Consider the following 20,344-nt stretch of genomic DNA (forward strand, 5'->3'; position numbering starts at 1 on the left):
TTACATGATCACCATACAAAAATAACATTTTGCTCTTGAAACATGTTTGAGGTGATCATATTCCTTCTCTGCGTGCAAGAGAACGAAAATCGCTCTTCTACAAAAACAACAAATGTCAACCGTATGATGCCGCACAATGCCTGCAGCTTTGGTATTGCCGACGTTGCGGTCGAAGCGCTGTTTTGATAAATTCATTATAAAGGCATCGGCAGTTATAAATTCAAATTGTCTGCCAAAAAAATTTAATAGAATGAAAAGATTTATATAAAAGAACATTTGTTATTACAAAGTAGGTTCTCAATCCTATTTTCCTTACGTTTCGTAAAGCCGGCAGAGAACTGAACTGGGTGACGCCGACGCAAACTGCATGATAATAGAGAAATTTTCCTCATGACGCCACCATAGACTATAGACTTTAGATAGATGATCCACTATTCTCTTTAAAAACAATGTGTCAGTTCCAAAAATTAATTTTCTGACATTTCGTTTTGATTTTTTCGTAAAGAGTCAGTCCCAAATATTAATTTTCGTGCATTTGCTTTTGTGTTGTTCGTAAAGAGCAATGCTGCTGAAAATTAAATTTCGTATTTTCGCGGTTTTGGTCACAATTTTTTGTTCAAATATGAACTTTTAATATATTAATTTATTTATAAATCCTCTGGTGCATCACAAACGTTCTAATTTTGTGTAAAATTGGCAAACTACAAAATGGAAAACGAAAGAGATTGTAAGCGTGCTCTTATTTTTCTCGTTTATTCTTAATCTTCGGAACTGTCAAACATAGTTTGACACCCATGGCCCATCTATGTATTATGAGGTCTATGGACGCCACCTACTGACGCAGCTTCGCTTGACAGTTTCGTGCTCTTGTTTTCTTAATACTCTCTGAGTTACTTTCCTGCAGTGTTACCAGGTTAGGGATTTCAACTTATTCGAACATGTGTCCAGTGTTGCCAGTATTGAGGATTTTTCCCCAAATCGGGGATATTTTTTCGTAGATGTGGACAAAATTTTTGAGTTAGGGTCTTGGGGATTTGGTGAGGAATTTCCACAAATTTGGGGATTTTTGTGGGGAATTCTGGTCAGTATAACAAATCAGAATTTGAGTTATGGTTTATATGAAATTCTTTACTTCTACATGCTTAAAAACGGGCTTAAAGAAGTACAGAGAATCTTCAAAATATGAAAAAAAAACTATTCCAAGAGCTACTTTATAATTTACTTTGTTTCTAAGAAATTGTTTACTATTGTGAAATTATTTCGTAAGGACTTGGGTCGAAGTGTTGGGCCCTCACCTGCAAATATATATAATAGAGAAAATATATATAATAGAGTTCATATCGGGGCAACAACGCCTTTTGATCGATCACCCAATTTTATTGCTTAGCTCTTCAGAACTAAGTTTTGATTCATAACTACACATGTTGACCCAACTCTTATTTTTATTTCTCGAGCATTTAGAAGATGATTTGCATAACACACAAATTCGATGACTCATTATACCAATAATTAATTTTGATGAGGGATTGTATCAGATAATATTTTGAGCACCAGTCTCATATTTTGGATTTTGAAATCTTAATCTTATTGTAACTCGCAAACTGGTATAACAAAAATTGTATATTTTTAAAATTTTCAGATTATGACGGATTTTTTACAGCAGAGCCTATTTCTTTTTTCACAAAACTTGCCAAAAACTGTATTGGGAATTTTTGTGGGGAATTTTAAATTGAATTGGGGATTTTTGGGGATGAAAGCGTCTTACTTTGGGGACAAGAGCCCGAAAAATACTGGCAACACTGCATGTGCCACTACCAGTGAGAATAAAAAGACAAGAGGACGAAACTGTGAAGCGAAACTGCATCAGTAGGTGGCAGTCATAAGGAAAATTTCTGTAATATCATGCAGTTTTTGTCGGAGCTTCTCTCAATTCTCATACAGTTTGCGTCGGCGTCACTTTACGAAATGTAAGGGAAATAGGATTTAGAACGTACATTGTAATAACAAATGTTCTTTTATATAAATCTTTTCATTCTATTAAATTTTTTGGCAGACAATTTGAAATTATAACTGCCGGTGCCTTTATAAACAATTTAACAAAACCGCGCTTCGACCGCAACATCGGTAATACCAAAGCCGCAGGTATTGTGCGACATCTATACGGTTGACATTTGTTGTTTTTGTAGAAGAGAAATTTTTCGTTCTCTTGTTTTTTTATTCTCTCTGCCACTACTAGTTTTTTTTTTGTAGTGTAATAATAACAACAGAATTAAATGTCATTTTCATGACAATAACAAAAGGAAGGATGCTATGTGACAAAATCTTAGTTCAGTAAGAGGAAAATGAAGCTGAGAGGTACATGTGAATAGCCAAAGCAAGTCGAAAGAGTTTCTTTTGTTATACAAAAAAAAAATTGAATGACTTACAGAGAAAACCTCATAGCAAGTAACGATGCCATCGTCTTGGGCTTTATGTTTTCTTGCTGTAATGAGAAAGGACAAAATGGCAACAAAAATGCAAAAAAGGAAATGATTATGCTATGATCATGGTGAGGTGGTGAGAGTGTTAATAAATATATCATTAAGGTAACCAACGTCACCTCCTACTCCATCATTGTCATTATCACCAGCACTATTCTCAATGAAGGCAATCCGCTTTAGCTGCTACAAATCTGATTTTAACTATCTACAAGATTCTAGGTAAGAAATAACACCCTGTTTCATTTTATTCTCTTTGGTGTTTTATGTAAGTTTTTCATTGTTGTTAGTATCATTTTTTCGTTTTTTTTATTTCTTCCTAAAACAGGAAATTATTTTTTCTTTTGGCTTTTGTTCGGAGAAAACTTTAATAGACATTTTAGCTATATTGAGAGATTTTGTAACTTTTACCAAGGACCCCTATATGCAGTCTTCTATTAAGTTTTATTGCAGTTCTTCTAAGGTGTGGTATTTTGTATTCGTTTGTGCTTTAATATGAGGAGCACCCTAACCACAATGTTCAACTTCAAACCAAACATGCACGTCCTTCTAAATAATGCTGGAGATGGTTATACTGACTGCTACAATAGCGTTAGCGTATCTAGAAAATTTTTAGCTACACTGCCCAGCAAAAAAATTTGGAAGTTCTTCCAAATGCACAACTTTAAAAGCACTTCCAGAAGATGCACTCCCAATGATGTTCTTTATTTTAACTACCCAGGAAGTTCTTTTAATTCAATTTTTTATATCTTGGTTTTTTCATACTTTTAATAGGTAATTTAAAGTTTTTTTTGTTTCAAATAGGTTAAAACCAGAGTAAGAATTCATAAAATGGTACAAATCATTTAAATTTTGTCGAAAAAAATGCTAAATCCAATCTGAAAAAATTGTGAATTTTTGAAAATATTTGAGGTCAAACGTTTCCGACAAGCGTTAGAATCCATTAAAAATTATAAAAAATTATAAAAATTATTTATTTCACAAAATATCACAGAATTTTTGAATATACATCCAAAACATTGAATTTGGATCACACCTAAAGAAGTGATGCAAATTCAGTGCAACGGATGTTGAAATAGAGGACTTCTGTCCTAGGACAAGCCCATGTTAAATTCATCGCTTCTGCGTCAATTTTGCACCACTTCCGGATCCAAAAAGAACATTTTCATTACTTTTTTGGCGACGCTTTTTTTGCTGGGTGGTATTGAGAAGAATACAAGTAAGGATACTTTTAAGACGCAATTCTCTTTTAAATTTGGGTTTTGTGTACTAGCTTCTAAATAGGAAGCAATTCTAATTTTTCTTTTTTTCAGCTTTTTTTCTTCAAATGCTATCAAAGTCCTTTAAAAACGAGTTAACGATAACTTTATTTTCCAAATTTAGACTCGACTTCCAGTAGACATTTCAAGTAAAAAACCTCGTTAAAATAATGTGTTGAAAAGCATGTCCTATATTTGAACGATTTTTTGCTTTGTAGTCAAGATGCAAAAAGACAACAAATTTAAATGCAATTTCATTAATATTAAAGAATTTTTCTGAATTATTAAAGTCATGTTGACCTTAGCCCAACATATTTTTCCGTCATGTTATGATATCCATTTTTAAGTCAAACCACTTAATTATAAGGAAAATACGACTTCATTGAAAAGTTTATTGACTTTTAGAAAAGCAAAAAAAAAAACAAGTATATACGGCCGTAAGTTCGGCCAGGCCGAAGCTTATGTACCCTCCATCATGGATTGCGTAGAAACTTCTTCTAAACACTGCCATCCACAATCGAATTACTTAAGTTGCGGTAACGCTTGCCGATGGCAAGGTATCTTAAACCTCCTAACACCATCTTCTAAATTGTATGACAAAATTTTCTATAGAAAGAAAATTTTGACAAAAATTCCTACAGAAATAAAATTTTAACAAAAATTTCTATAGAAATAAACTTTTGACAAAATTTTCTATAGAAATAAAATCTTGGTAGATTATTTTTGACTCGAGTGGCAACCATGATTATGAACCGAATAAAATTTGAACAAAATTTTCTATAGAAATACAATTTTGACAAAATTTTCTATAGAAATAAAATTTTGACAATGATGAAAATTTTATTATGAACCGAATAATATTTTAACAAAATTTTCTCTAGAAATAAAATTTTGACAAAATTTTCTATAGAAAACCCGTAAAGAAAGTCTAAAGTCGGGCGGGGCCGACTATATTATACCCTGCACCACTTTGTAGATCTAAATTTTCGATACCATATCACATCCGTCAAATGTGTTGGGGCTATATATAAAGGTTTGTCCCAAATACATACATTTAAATATCACTCGATCTGGACAGAATTTGATAGACTTCTACAAAATCTATAGACTCAAAATTTAAGTCGGCTAATGCACTAGGGTGGAACACAATGTTAGTAAAAAAAATATGGGAAACATTTAAATCTGGAGCAATTTTAAGAAAACTTCGCAAAAAGTTTATTTATGATTTATCGCTCGATATATATGCATTAGAAGTTAAGGAAAAATAGAGTCATTTTTACAACTTTTCCACTAAACAGTGGCGATTTTACATGGAAAATGTTGGTATTTTGACCATTTTTGTCGAAATCAGAAAAACATATATATGGGAACTATATCTAAATCTGAACCGATTTCAACCAAATTTGGCACGCATAGCAACAATGCTAATTCAACCCCTTGTGCAAAATTTCAACTAAATCGGAGTTAAAAATTGGCCTCTATGGTCATATGAGTGTAAATCGGGCGAAAGCTATATATGGGAGCTATATCTAAATCTGAACCGATTTCAACCAAATTTGGCACGCATAGCTACAATGCTAATTCTACTCCCTGTGCAAAATTTCAACTAAATCGGAGCAAAAAATTGGCCTCTGTGGTCATATGAGTGTAAATCGGGCGAAAGCTATATATGGGAGCTATATCTAAATCTGAACCGATTTCAACCAAATTTGGCACGCATAGCTACAATGCTAATTCTACTCCCTGTGCAAAATTTCAACTAAATCGGAGCAAAAAATTGGCCTCTGTGGTCATATGAGTGTAAATCGGGCGAAAGCTATATATGGGAGCTATATCTAAATCTGAACCGATTTCAACCAAATTTGACACGCATAGCTACAATGCTAATTCTACTCCCTGTGCAAAATTTCAACTAAATCGGAGCAAAAAATTGGCCTCTGTGGGCAAATGAGTGTAAATCGGGCGAAAGCTATATATGGGAGCTATATCTAAATCTGAACCGATTTGGCTGATATTTTTCAAGTTTTTCGAGACTCATAAAATATTCGGATGTACGGAATTTGAGGAAGATCGGTTGATATACACGTCAATTATGACCAGATCGGTGAAAAATATATATGGCAGCTATATCTAAATCTGAACCGATTTTTTCCAAAATCAATAGGGATCGTCTTTGAGCCGAAACAGGATCCTATACCAAATTTTAGGACAATCGGACTAAAACTGCGAGCTGTACTTTGCACACAAAAATCGATCGTCTTAGAATTAAATTCTGAGTCGATTTAGCGATGTCCGTCTGTCTGTCTGTCTGTCTGTCTGTCTGTCTGTCTGTCTGTCTGTCTGTCTGTCTGTCTGTCTGTCCGTCTGTCTGTCTGTCTGTCTGTTGTAATCACTCTACAGTCTTCAATAATGAAGCAATCGTGCTGAAATTTTGCACAAACTCGTCTTTTGTCTGCAGGCAGGTCAAGTTCGAAGATGGGCTATATCGGTCCAGGTTTTGATATAGTCCCGATATAAACAGACCTCCCGATTTGGGGTCTAGGGCTTATAGAAATCGTAGTTTTTATCCAATTTGCCTGAAATTTGAAATCTAGAGGTATTTTATGACCATAAAGAGGTGTGGCAAAAATGGTGAGTATCGGTCCATGTTTTGGTATAGCCCCCATATAGACCGATCTCCCGATTGTACTTCTTGGGCTTATAGAAACCGCAGTTTTTATTCAATTTACCTGAAATTGGAAATCTAGAGGTATTGTAGGACCACAAATACGTGTGCCAAAAATTGTGAGTATCGGTCCATGTTTTGGTATGGTCCCCATATAAAACGACCTCCCGATTTGGGGTCTTGGGCTTATAGAACCCGTAGTTTTTATCCAATTTGTCTGAAATTGGAAATCTAGAGGTAGTTTAGGACCATAAAGAGGTGTGCCGAAAATGGTGAGTATCGGTCCATATTTTGGTATAGCCCCCATATAGACCGATTTCCCGATTTTAATTCGTGGGCTTCTAGAATCCGAAGTTTTTATCCTATTTGCCTGAAATTGGAAATCTAGAGGTATTTTCGGGTCATAAAGAGGTGTGCCGAAAACGGTGAGTATCGGTCCATATTTTAGTATAGCCCCCATAAGAACGATCTCCCGATTTAACTCCTTGGGTATCTAGAAACCGTAGTTTTCATCCGATTTGCCTGAAATTGTAAATATTCTGGTATTTTAGGCTCACAAAAACGTGTATCGGATTAAGTTTTTATCGGTCCATTTGGTAATGCCTCCATATAGACCGACTTCACTTCTTGAGGGTGTAGAAGTGCGATCATGAAAATTGCTTGAAACTCAATGTAAAATTTCCAGATTTTACTTCTACAGATTTAAGATTTCAAATCAAGACGTTATTTTATAATTTTCTTGCACACTTACAAGAGATGTTAATGATTCATCTAAAACTCAAACAAAAATGGTTCTTATAAATCCAGAATTGATATAGTCCTCATAGGTGAAATCTTTAAATTTATCTTCGGGAAGTGTCCTCAAGTCCTCAAGCCCTCCTGAAGTTTCAAAGGAAACCCTAATATTTGGTTCATGGTGGTGGGTATTTAAGATTCGGCCCGGCCGAACTTACTGCTGTATATACTTGTTTATGATTTATCGCTCGATATATATGTATAAGAAGTTTAAGAAAATTAGGGTCATTTTTTCAACTATTCGACTAAGCAATGGCGATTTTACCAGGAAAATGTTGGTATTTTGACAATTTTTGTCGAAATCAGAAAAACATATATATGGGAGCTATATCTAAATCTGAACCGATTTCAACCAAATTTGGCACGCATAGCAACAATGCTAATTCTACTCCCTGTGCAAAATTTCAACTAAATCGGAGCAAAAAATTTGCCTCTGTGGTCATATGAGTGTAAATCGGGCGAAAGCTATATATGGGAGCTATATCTAAATCTGAACCGATTTCAATCAAATTTGGCACGCATAGCAACAATGCTAATTCTACTACCTGTGCAAAATTTCAACTAAATCGGAGCAAAAAATTAGCCTCTGTGGTCATATGAGTGTAAATCGGGCGAAAGCTATATATGGGAGCTATATCCAAATCTGAACCGATTTCCACCAAATTTGACACGCATAGCTATAATGCTAATTCTACTCCCTGTGCAAAATTTCATCTAAATCGGAGCAAAAAATTGGCCTCTGTGGACAAAGGAGTGTAAATCGGGCGAAAGCTATATATGGGAGCTATATCTAAATCTGAACCGATTTGGATGATATTTTGCAAGTTTTTCGAGACTCATAAAATATTGAGATGTACGGAATTTGAGGAAGATCGGTTGATATACACGCTAATTATGACCAGTTCGGTGAAAAATATATATGGCAGCTATATCTAAATCTGAACCGATTTTTTCCAAAATCAATAGGGATCGTCTTTGATCCGAAACAGGGCCCCTTACCAAATTTTAGGACAATCGGACTAAAACTGCGAGCTGTACTTTGCACACAAAAATACATCAACAGACAGACAGACAGACGGACAGACAGACAGACAGACGGACATCGCTAAATCGACTCAGAATTTAATTCTAAGACGATCGGTATACTAAACGATGGGTCTCAGACTTTTCCTTCTTGGCGTTACATACAAATGCACAAACTTATTATACCCTGTACCACAGTAGTGGTGAAGGGTATAAATATGGGAAACGTTTAAATCTGAAGCAATTTTAAGGAAACTTCGAAAAAGTTTATTTATGATTTTTCGCTCGATATACATGTATTAGAAGTTTAGGAAAATTAGAGTCATTTTTACAAATTTTCGACTAAACAGTGGCGATTTTACAAGGAAAATGTTGGTATTTTGACCATTTTTGTCGAAATCAGAAAAACATATATATGGGAGCTATATCTAAATCTGAACCGATTTCAACCAAATTTGGCACGCATAGCTACAATGCCAATTCTACTCCCTGTGCAAAATTTCAACTTAATCGGAGTTAAAAATTGGCCTCTGTGGTCATATGAGGGTAAATCGGGCGAAAGCTTTATATGGGAGATATATCCAAATCTGAACCGATTTCAAGCAAATTTGGCACGCATAGTTACAACGATAATTCTACTCCCTATGCAAAATTTCAACTAAATCGGAGCAAAAAATTGGCCTCTGTGGGCAAATGAGTGTAAATCGGGCGAAAGCTATATATGGGAGCTATATCTAAATCTGAACCGATTTTGCTGATATTTTGCAAGTTTTTCGAGACTCGTAAAATATTCGGATGTACGGAATTTGAGGAAGATCGGGTGATATACACGCCAATTATGACCAGATCGGTGAAAAATGTATATGGCAGCTATATCTAAATCTGAACCGATTTTTTCCAAAATCAATAGGGATCGTCTTTGAGCTGAAACAGGCCCTTATGCAAAATTTTAGGACAATCGGACTTAAACTGCGAGCTGTACTTTGCACACAAAAATACATCAATAGACAGACAGACAGACGGACATCGCTAAATCGACTCAGAATTTAATTCTAAGCCGATCCGTATACTAAAAGGTTGGTCTCTGATTACTCCTTCTTGGCGTTACATACAAATGCACAAACTTATTATACCCTGTACCACAGTAGTGGTGAAGGGTATAAAAAATTTTGGTAGATTATTTTTGGCTCTAGTGGCAACCATGATTATGGACCGATATGGACCAATTTTTGTGTGATTGGACCAATTTTGGTATGGTTGTTAGCGACCATATACTAACACCACGTTCCTAATTTGAACCGGATCGGATGAATTTTGCTCCTCCAAGAGGCTCCGGAGGTCAAGTCTGGAGAACGTTTTATATGGGGGCTATATATAATTATGGACTGATATGGACCAATTCTGGCACGGTTGTTAAAGATCATATACTAACACCATGTTCCAAATTACAACCGGATTGGATGAAATTTGCTTCTCTTGGAGACTTCGCAAGCCAAATCTGGGGATCGTTTTATATGGGGGCTATATATAATTATGAACCGATGTGGACCAATTTTTGCATGGTTGTTAGAGACCATATGCCAATGTCATGTACCAAATTTCAGGCGGATCGGATGAAATTTGCTTCTCTTTGAGGCTTTGCAAGCCAAATCTGGAGATCGGTTTATATGGGGGCTATATATAATTATGGACCGATGTGGACCAATTTTTGCATGGTTGTTAGAGACCATATACCAACATTATGTACCAAATTTCAGCCGGATCGGATGAAATATGCTTCTCTTTTAGGGTCCGCAAACCAAATCTGGGGATCGGTTTATATGGGGGCTATATATAATTATGGACCGATGTGGACCAATTTTTGCATGGTTGGTAGAGACCATATACCAACACCATATACCAAATTTCAGCCGGATCGGATGAAATATGCTTATCTTAGAGGCTCCACAACCCAAATCAAGGGATCGGTTTATATGGGCGCTATATATAATTATGGACCGATATGAACCAATTTTTACACGGTCATTAGAGACCATATACCAACACCATGTACCAAATTTCAGCCGGATCGGATGAAATATGCTTCTCTTAGAGGCTCCACAAACCAAATCTGGGGATCGGTTTATATGGGGGCTATATATAATTATGGACCGATGTGGACCAATTTTTGCATGGTTGGTAGAGACCAAATACCAACACCATATACCAAATTTCAGCCGGATCGGATGAAATATGCTTCTGTTAGAGGCTCTACAAGCCACATCTGGGGATCGGTTTATATGGGGGCTATATATAATTAAGGACCGATATGGACCAATTTTTGCATGGTTGTTAGAGACCATATACCAACATCATGTACCAAATTTCAGCCGGATCGGATGAAATTTGCTTCTCTTTTAGGCTCCGCAAGCCAAATCTGGGGATCGGTTTATATGGGGGCTATATATAATTATGGACCGATGTAGACCAATTTTTGCACGGTTGTTAGAGACCATGTACCAAATTTCACCATGTACCAAATTTCAGCCGGATCGGATGAAATATGCTTCTCTTAGAGGCTCCACAAGCCAAATCTGGGGATCGGTTTATATGGGGGTTATACGTAAAAGTGGACCGATATGGACCAATTTTCGCATGGTTGTTAGAGACCATATACCAACACCATGTACCAAATATCAGCCGGATCGGATGAAATTTGCTTCTCTTAGAGCAATCGCAAGCCAAATTTGGAGGTCCGTTTATATGGGGGCTATACGTAAAAGTGGACCGATATGGACCAATTTTCGCATGGTTGTTGGAGACCACATACCAACACCACATACCAAATTTCAGCCGAATCGGATGAAACTTGCTTCTCTTTTAGGCTCCGCAAGCCAAATCTGGGGATCGGTTTATATGGGGGCTATATATAATTATGGACCGATGTGAACCAATTTTTGCACGGTTGTTAGAGACCATATACCAACACCATGTTCCAAATTTCAGCCAGATCGGATGAAATATGCTTCTGTTAGAGGCTCTACAAGCCAAATCTGAGGGTCCCTTTATATGGGGGCTATACGTAAAAGTGGACCGATAGGGCCCATTTTCAATACCATCCGACCTACATCGATAACAACTACTTGTGCCAAGTTTCAAGTCGATAGCTTGTTTCGTTCGGAAGTTAGCGTGATTTCAACAGACGGACGGACGGACGGACGGACATGCTTAGATCGACTCAGAATTTCACCACGACCCAGAATATATATACTTTATGGGGTCTTAGAGCAATATTTCGATGTGTTACAAACGGAATGACAAAGTTAATATACCCCCATCCTATGATGGAGGGTATAAAAAAACTTAATATTAGAGAAATGCGTCTTCTATGCTGAGCAAAATTTGCATTCGTATTTTTAAGACATGAAATCTTTGATCTGACGACAATATTTTTTTTCAGTGTAGGTATGCTATAGCCTAGAGATATGCAGGTGATCAATATTGCACACTCACGACGGAAAAATCTTACTCACGCACGATATTTTATGGTAGGACTAACGTGTACTTACGAAAAAAATAATTTGTCCTCACGCACACTTACCATTAGAAATGTCATGATTCACGAATAATTTTATGAGCAATTAACCTGAGGGACCTGACTGAAAATATGAGCTTGACTAAAATAAACTCTTAACATCCTGGGTATCACTAAAATTGTAACTGATTTCAACTCATAAGCGTTTTATGTCCGTGAGCCGGATTATTTTCATGAGCATACATCGAAATTCTTCTCCTCCTCCTCCTCCTGCACACTCACGAATATATTGTTTTCGAGACTCACGATCACGTACAACATATGGTTTTTTAATTCAATATAATCGTATATATACAACAAGTATATACGGCCGTAAGTTCGGCCAGGCCGAAGCTTATGTACCCTCCACCATGGATTGCGTAGAAACTTCTACTGAAGACTGTCATCCACAATCGAATTACTTGAGTTGCGGTAACACTTGCCAATGGCAAGCTATCTTAAAACCTATGCGTCCATACGTGGTATATATAAAGTTTGACAAAATTTTCTACAGAAATAAAATTTTGACAACATTTTCTATAAAAGTAAAATTTGGAAAAAATTTTCTATAATAAAATTTTCTAAAAAAAAAAATAAAATTTTGACAAAATTTTCTATAGAAATAAAATTTTGACAACATTTTCTATAAAAGTAAAATTTGGAAAAAATTTTCTATAATAAAATTTTCTAAAAAAAATAAAATTTTGACAAAATTTTTTATAGAAATAAAATTTTGACAAAATTTTCTATAGAAATAAAATTTTGTCAAAATTTTCTATAGAAATAAAATTTTGACAAAATTTTCTTTGGAAATAAAATTTTGACAAAATTTTCTATAGAAATAACATTTTGACAAAATTTTCTATAGAAATAACATTTTGACAAAATTTTCTATAGAAATAACATTTTGACAATGTTCTCTATAAAAATAAAATGTTGGTAGATTATTTTTGGCTCGAGTGGCAACCATGATTATGAACCGATAAGGACCAATTTTTGTGTGATTGGGGATCGCCTATATATAACTATAGACCGATATGGACCAATTTCATGGCATGTATATTAGCGGCCTTATACTAACACCACTTTGCAAATTTCAACCGGATCGGATGAATTTTGCTCCTCCAAGAGGCTCCGGCGATCAAATCTGGGAATCGATTTATATGGGGGCTATATATAATTATGGACCGATATGAACCAATTTTTGCATGGTCATTAGAGAACATATACTAACACCATGTGCCAAATTTCAGCCGGACCGGATGAAATTTTCGTTTCTTAGAGGCTCCGCAAGCCAAATCGGGGGATCGGTTTGTATGGGGGCTATATATAATTATGGACCGAGGTGGACCAATTTTTGCATGGTCATTAGAGAAGATATACCAACACCATGTAACAAATTTCAGCCGGATTGGAAGAAATTTGCTTCTCTTAGAGGCTCCGCAAGCCAAATCGGGGGATCGGTTTATATGGGGGCTATATGTAATTATGGACCGATATGGACCAATTTTTGCATGGTTGTTAGAGACCATATACTAACACCATGTTCCAAATTTCATCCGGATCGGATGAAATTTGCTTCTCTTAGAGCAATTGCAAGCCAAATTTGGGGGTCCGTTTATATGGGGGATATACGTAAAAGTGGACCGATATGGCCCATTTGCAATACCATCCGACCTACATCAATAACAACTACTTGTGCCAAGTTTCAAGTCGATAGCTTGTTTCGTTCGGAAGTTAGCGTGATTTCAACAGACGGACATGCTCAGATCGACTCAGAATTTCACCACGACCCAGAATATATATACTTTATGGGGTCTTAGAGCAATATTTCGATGTGTTACAAACGGAATGACAAAGTTAATATACCCCCATCCTATGGTGGAGGGTATAAAAAGAGGTCCCTTGTCATTGACCTAAACATGGAATCTAGCTTTGACTTTTTTTAAGAATGTAGAAAAAACAGTATTATATGTAAATGTATATACTGACGGATTTTGAAAAATCCCCAAATTTATAGAAACTCTCTAAAGAAAATCCCCAATACTGGCAACACTGCCCTGCACTGCGATCATATTTATAGTTCTCTCTCTCTCTCTCTCTCTCTCTCTTCATAACGTTGATTGCTTAAAAATCAGCTGTGTCAACTCTGACGATTTTTCGTCATTTTGACGATCTTTTTGTGGTAAACTTGGCGTGTGATGATTTGACGACGATTGGAAGCAAGATAGCTATGAGTTGACGTTTTTTGAAAATGTTCGACTCAAGTGTTTCCCTTTAACGTTTTTATGACGTTTTGACGATTTAAAAAAGTAACGTAGTTATAAGTTGATGCTTTTTCATAAGTTGTAATGTAAACACGCATTTTTTAATATAAATACTATGATAATTTGTATCTAGCTTGCTCCCAGCCACATTCGTCTCCAATGTAGAAAGAAATTTCAAAGCAGCCAATATAAATAAAACTAAACTCCTTTGAAACTTCAACTTTACAAGGTATTATTTTGTCCAAAAACTATTTAAAGCTCAATAATTCTGAATGTTATGAAGTCAGTTTAGTTAAATTCACTTTATTCATTACAGATAAGCCAGTTTTGTAATAATGATAAAAAAATTCTACATAAGCTTGTAATAAGGATTTAACTTCGCATGGAGAATAGAAATTTTTTCTGTTAAGAAAAATTTATTAAATAAATTGAATCGGAACATCTAGTTCTTAAAAAATGTAGTCACAATCAGAAATATTGTTTTTTATACCCTGCGCCACACTGCGGAACATGGTATTATAAGTTAGTGCATATGTTTGCAACACCCAGAAGGAGACGAGATAGACATATGGTGTCTTTGGTAATATTGCTCAGGGCCGGCCCCTGAGTCGATCTAGCTATATCCGTCTGTCCGTCCGTCCATCTGTCCGTCTGTAATCAAAGTCTAGATCGCAATTTTAGTTCTATCGACTTCAAATTTGGCACAAGTATGTATTTTGGGTCAGAAGAAATCGGTTCAGATTTAGATATAGCTTCCATATATATCTTTCGCCCGATATTCACTTATATGGCCCCAGATGCCAGAGTTTTACCCTGATTTACTTCAAATATTGCACAAAGAGTACAATTAGTAGTGCCGTAAAGCGTCCCAAATTTGGTTGAAATCAGTTCAGATTGAGATATAGCTCCCATATACATATATCTTTCGCCCGATCTACACTCATATGACCACAGAGGCCACAGTTTTACTACGATTTAAAAATTTGCACAACGAATAGAATTAACATTATAAATATGCATGCTAAACTTGGTTGAAATCGGTTCAGATTTAGATAATGTGCACCCTCAAAAAAAAATCGCTTCTTTAACATATGTTCCAAACATATTTTGCAGGAAGCACATATATTATTGGATACTGCCGAAACATTAATATGTTTGTTTTATGTGAACATATTATATGTTTGGAAGCATTTTGAGCCAAAAATATTATATGTTTGGAAGAAATTTTCCCAAACACGATTGTGCTCATTCCCCAACATACACGTAATTTTCACTTCCACGAAATTTATTAGTTCTTGGCACCTTTTTCTGTAATACAAATATTGTTGAAGAAATTATTCACTTTTATAATTTTTTTTAAATTTTACCTTTCGCCTGCACGGAGAATCGAACCGAGGACCATACAGTTTGTAAGCCAACACACTGTCCACTGGGCTACGTAGCTGTTATAGTCACCATTAGATAATTATCGTTATATGTTACATTTATATAGCATAGTTTGCAGCGCCCATGAGCCCATGCAAACATAACATTATTTAACAGAAACATACATTTGTTTGCCACGTGGAGCAGTTTACACAATATTGAGGACAAATTTCTTTAAAATAAAGACATTTTAATTAAAACAAAATTTAGAATCTTAGTTTCAAGAAATGTTCTTATTAAATTTAGGACACAAATTTAGGAAATTTGCGTCCTTCCATTAAAGTCGTTTGTCTTTGAACTAAGACAAACTAAATTTTAAAACACTTCTACGACTTAAATTCATATGAAGTCAGTTTATATTTGAAGCAGCCAAATAACACCAGAGAATATTTCTCATGATTTGAGCCATTTTTTGTTTTGGTTGTCTGGCCTCTCTGCTAAGCCAGTGATAACAATCTTATATTGCATAGAAAAAAAAAAAAATATATTAAAAATCTAATTAATTTTCCTTCAACATTGTCGTGCAGGTAAATCTGTGTATCAAAAGTAAGTATAGTTCTCAGATTAATCTGGATTATGACGTCAAGTGTAGAGCCATTTAAACTGACTGCTGTTGGTGTTGGGAACCATTTTAATAGTTGTACTCTTTACAAACCAGTTTGAAATTCACAAAGTAGCCTACTTGGACTATTCCAATGGCGGGAGTACTTAAAATGTTGCCTCCAACAAAGGCAGCACATATAATAGCTAGGTTTTTGCAAAACAATTTAATATTTCAACTTTTCAAAAGAGAAATACAAACTGTCCATATGACCAAAGGGGAACCTACGAAAAATTTACAAACTGTCCATATGACCAAAGGGGAACCTACGAAAAATCTGCCTTATATGCAAATGGTCGTGAGTTCAATCCCTGCTCCGACCGAAAACTTTTTTATACCCTCCACCATAGGATGGGGGGTATATTAACTTTGTCATTCCGTTTGTAACACATCGAAATATTGCTCTAAGACCCCATAAAGTATATATATTCTGGGTCGTGGTGAAATTCTGAGTCGATCTGAGCATGTCCGTCCGTCCGTCCGTCCGTCTGTTGAAATCACGCTAACTTCCGAACGAAACAAGCTATCGACTTGAAACTTGGCACAAGTAGTTGCTATTGATGTAGGTCGAATGGTATTGCAAATGGGCCATATCGGTCCACTTTTACGTATAGCCCCCATATAAACGGACCCCCACATTTGGCTTGCGAGGCCTCTAAGAGAAGCAAATTTCATGCGATCCGGACGAAATTTGGCACATGGTGTAAGTATATAGTCTCTAACAACCATGCAAAAATTAGTCCACATCGGTCCATAATTATATATAGCCCCCATATAAACCGATCCCCCGATTTGGCTTGCGAGGCCTCTAAGAGAAGCAAATTTCATCCGATCCGGCTGAAATTTGGTACATGGTGTTAGTATATGGTCTCTAACAACCATGCAAAAATTGGTCCACATCGGTCCATAATTATATATAGCCCCCATATAAACCGATCCCCCGATTTGGCTTGCGAGGCCTCTAAGAGAAGCAAATTTCATCCGATCCGGCTGAAATTTGGTACATGGTGTTAGTATATGGTCTCTAACAACCATGCAAAAATTGGTCCACATCGGTCCATAGTTATATATAGCCCCCATATAAACCAATCCCCCGAGTTGGCTTGCGAGGCCTCTAAGAGAAGCAAATTTCATCCGATCCGGCTGAAATTTGGTACATGGTGTTAGTATATGGTCTCTAACAACCATGCAAAACTTGGACCACATCAGTCCATAATTATATATAGCCCCCCATATAAACCGATCACCAGATTTGACCTCCGGAGCTCTTGGAAGACCAAAATTCATCTGATTCAGTTGAAATTTGGTACGTGGTGTTAATATATGGCCTCAAACTCCCATGCAAAAATTGGTCGAAATCGGTCCATAATTATATATAGGCCCCATATAAACCGATCCCCCGATTTGGCTTGCGAGGCCTCTAAGAGAAGCAAATTTCATCCGATCCGGCTGAAATTTGGTACATGGTGTTAGTATATGGTCTCTAACAACCATGCAAAAATTGGTCCACATCGGTCCATAATTATATATAGCCCCCATATAAACCGATCCCCCGATTTGGCTTGCGAGGCCTCTAAGAGAAGTAAATTTCATCCGATCCGGCTGAAATTTGCTACATGATGTTAGTATATGGTCTCTAACAACCATGCAAAACTTGGACCACATCGGTCCATAATTATATATAACCCCCATATAAACCGATCACCAGATTTGACCTCCGGAGCTCTTGGAAGACCAAAATTCATCTGATTCAGTTGAAATTTGGTACGTGGTGTTAATATATGGCCTCAAACTCCCATGCAAAAATTGGTCGAAATCGGTCCATAATTATATATAGGCCCCATATAAACCGATCCCCAGATTTGACCTCCAGAGCCCCTTGGAAGAGCAAAATTCTTCCCATTCGGTTGAAATTTGGGTCGTGATGTTAGTATATGGTATCCAACAATCATGCAGGAATTGGTTCCTATCAGCCCATAATTATATATAGCTCCCATATAAACCGATCCCCACATTTGACCTCCGGTGCCTTTTGGAGAAGCAAAATTCATCCGATCTGCTTGAAATTTGGTACGTGGTGATCGTATAGGATATTTAACAACCATGCCAAAAGTGGTCCATATCAGTCCATAATCATATATAGCCCCATATAAACCGATCCCGAGATTTGGTTTTGGAGCCCCTTGGAGGAGCAAATTTCATCCGTGTGAGTTGAAATTTGGTACATTGTGCTAGTATATGGTCGTTAACAACCATTCCTAACTAGGTCCATATCGGTCTATAGTTATATATAGCCCTCAGATAAATCGATTTCCAATCACACAAAAATTGGTCCACATCAAGTACATAATTGTATATAGCCCTCATATAAGCGACACCCATATTTCAATTCTGGCTCTCTACGTACCGTGCAAAAAGTCCATATCGATTCGTAATTATTTGTAGACTTAACTATACATAACTTTTTTGTATAATATATACCACGTATGGACTAACTCATAATTTAGAAAACGATGTTAAGATGTTTAAGATACCACAACCCAAGTAATTCGATTGTGGATGACATTCTTTCGTAGAAGTTTCTACGCAATCCATGGTGGAGGGTACATAAGATTCGGCCTGGCCGAACTTACGGCCTTATATACTTGTTTTTTATTTACACATTTATATTTATACTATATTAAATTTTTATAATGAAACTTCGAAACGTGGGTTATTAAAGATTTATAGTCAGTAACAGTGCTTGATATAAACGAAATTGACTGATTTTTGGATAAAATATTATTTTTTATTGCAAAAATAACAATTTTGTAACAAAAAACTGTTTTTGGTACAAAACTTTAAAATTTGGAAGGAATTCAAAAACTCTAAAAAAAGAAGAACGTGGAGTCGAGTATAAACATACATAAATAATTTTATAATATAAACATACATTTATTTAGGCGTGAACAGTTTTTTACTAGCATTTAACACCATCGGTCTAAAATGCCTTTTATTTTTCTTTAATAATTCATTTTAAAGAAAATAAACTGTTTAAATTGTTTTAGCTGCAAAACTCGAACTTAATGCCCGATTTTATATTTGAAGGTGTCCGTCAACACCTCTTGGACTACTTATTAATAAAGAGGAACTAAACTTTGTTTTTCTACATTTTACTGTGTAATTTTTCACTATTTCCTCCTTATTTCATATTACTGTCCCAACTCTAAAAAGAGTATAGTGCCCTTTCGTTATTTTTATGAAGACCCCTGATTTCTTTTAACGAACCAAGAAAAAAATTGTGCCCATAATGCCAAAATGATAAACAAAACACATGTCCACACATACATAAAATGCTGCTCTCAAGGCGAAAACATATGCTGTTTGTTTTTCAAATGTATATTCTCTTGGTTCCGAATGTCTATTCTCTTTATTCAAATTAAATAATATTTAGACTTAAGCATATCAAATTTTTGGCCTTATTATAAAACAGTTTTCCGAAACAACATACAAGCGGTTTCACAGAAATTGTTCTCTTGTGATTCTTTTGCTGAGTTATGTTGATATCTTTCAACAACTCTCCCGGTTTCCTACTCTATTTCTTTCTCTATACCCTCTCTCTGTCGCTTTGAATAAAATATCACAACATATGTATGTTTAGTCGAAATTTGTAAATTTGTATATGTTTGCATTCACACATATGATTTTTATGAAACATTCATGCCCCAAACATAATATATTCTAACATATTAACATAGATATCCCAAACATTTAGTGTTAGTTTAGGAACATTACATGCACTTGCACTTAAATATATTGTGTTTTAAAATTGTGCCCAAAACACATTTTGTTTATATCGGAACATATGAAAAACATATTTTTCTAACAGTGTGCCCGATATGTAAATATATGACCCCAAAGCCAACGTTTTACTCCGATTAATGTAAAATGTTGGACAGAAATTACTATACTTGGCAAATTTGGTTGAAATCGGTTAAGATTTAGTATAGCTACCATATATATCTTTCGTCCGATTTAGACTCTAACTACCATGCAGAAATTGGTCCACATCGGTCCATAATTATATATAGTCCCCATATAAACCGATCCCCAGATTTGGCTTGCGGAGCCTCAAAGAGACGCATATTTCATCCGCTCTAGCTGAAATTTGGTACATGGTGTTGGTATATGGTCTCTAAGAACCATGCCAAAATTGGTCCACATCGGTCCATAATTATATATAGCCCCCATATAAACCGATCCCCAGATTTGGCTTGCGGAGCCTCAAAGAGACGCATAT

Source organism: Haematobia irritans, chromosome 4 (assembly GCF_050003625.1).
Source record: "Haematobia irritans isolate KBUSLIRL chromosome 4, ASM5000362v1, whole genome shotgun sequence".
Classification (NCBI taxonomy): domain Eukaryota; kingdom Metazoa; phylum Arthropoda; class Insecta; order Diptera; family Muscidae; genus Haematobia; species Haematobia irritans.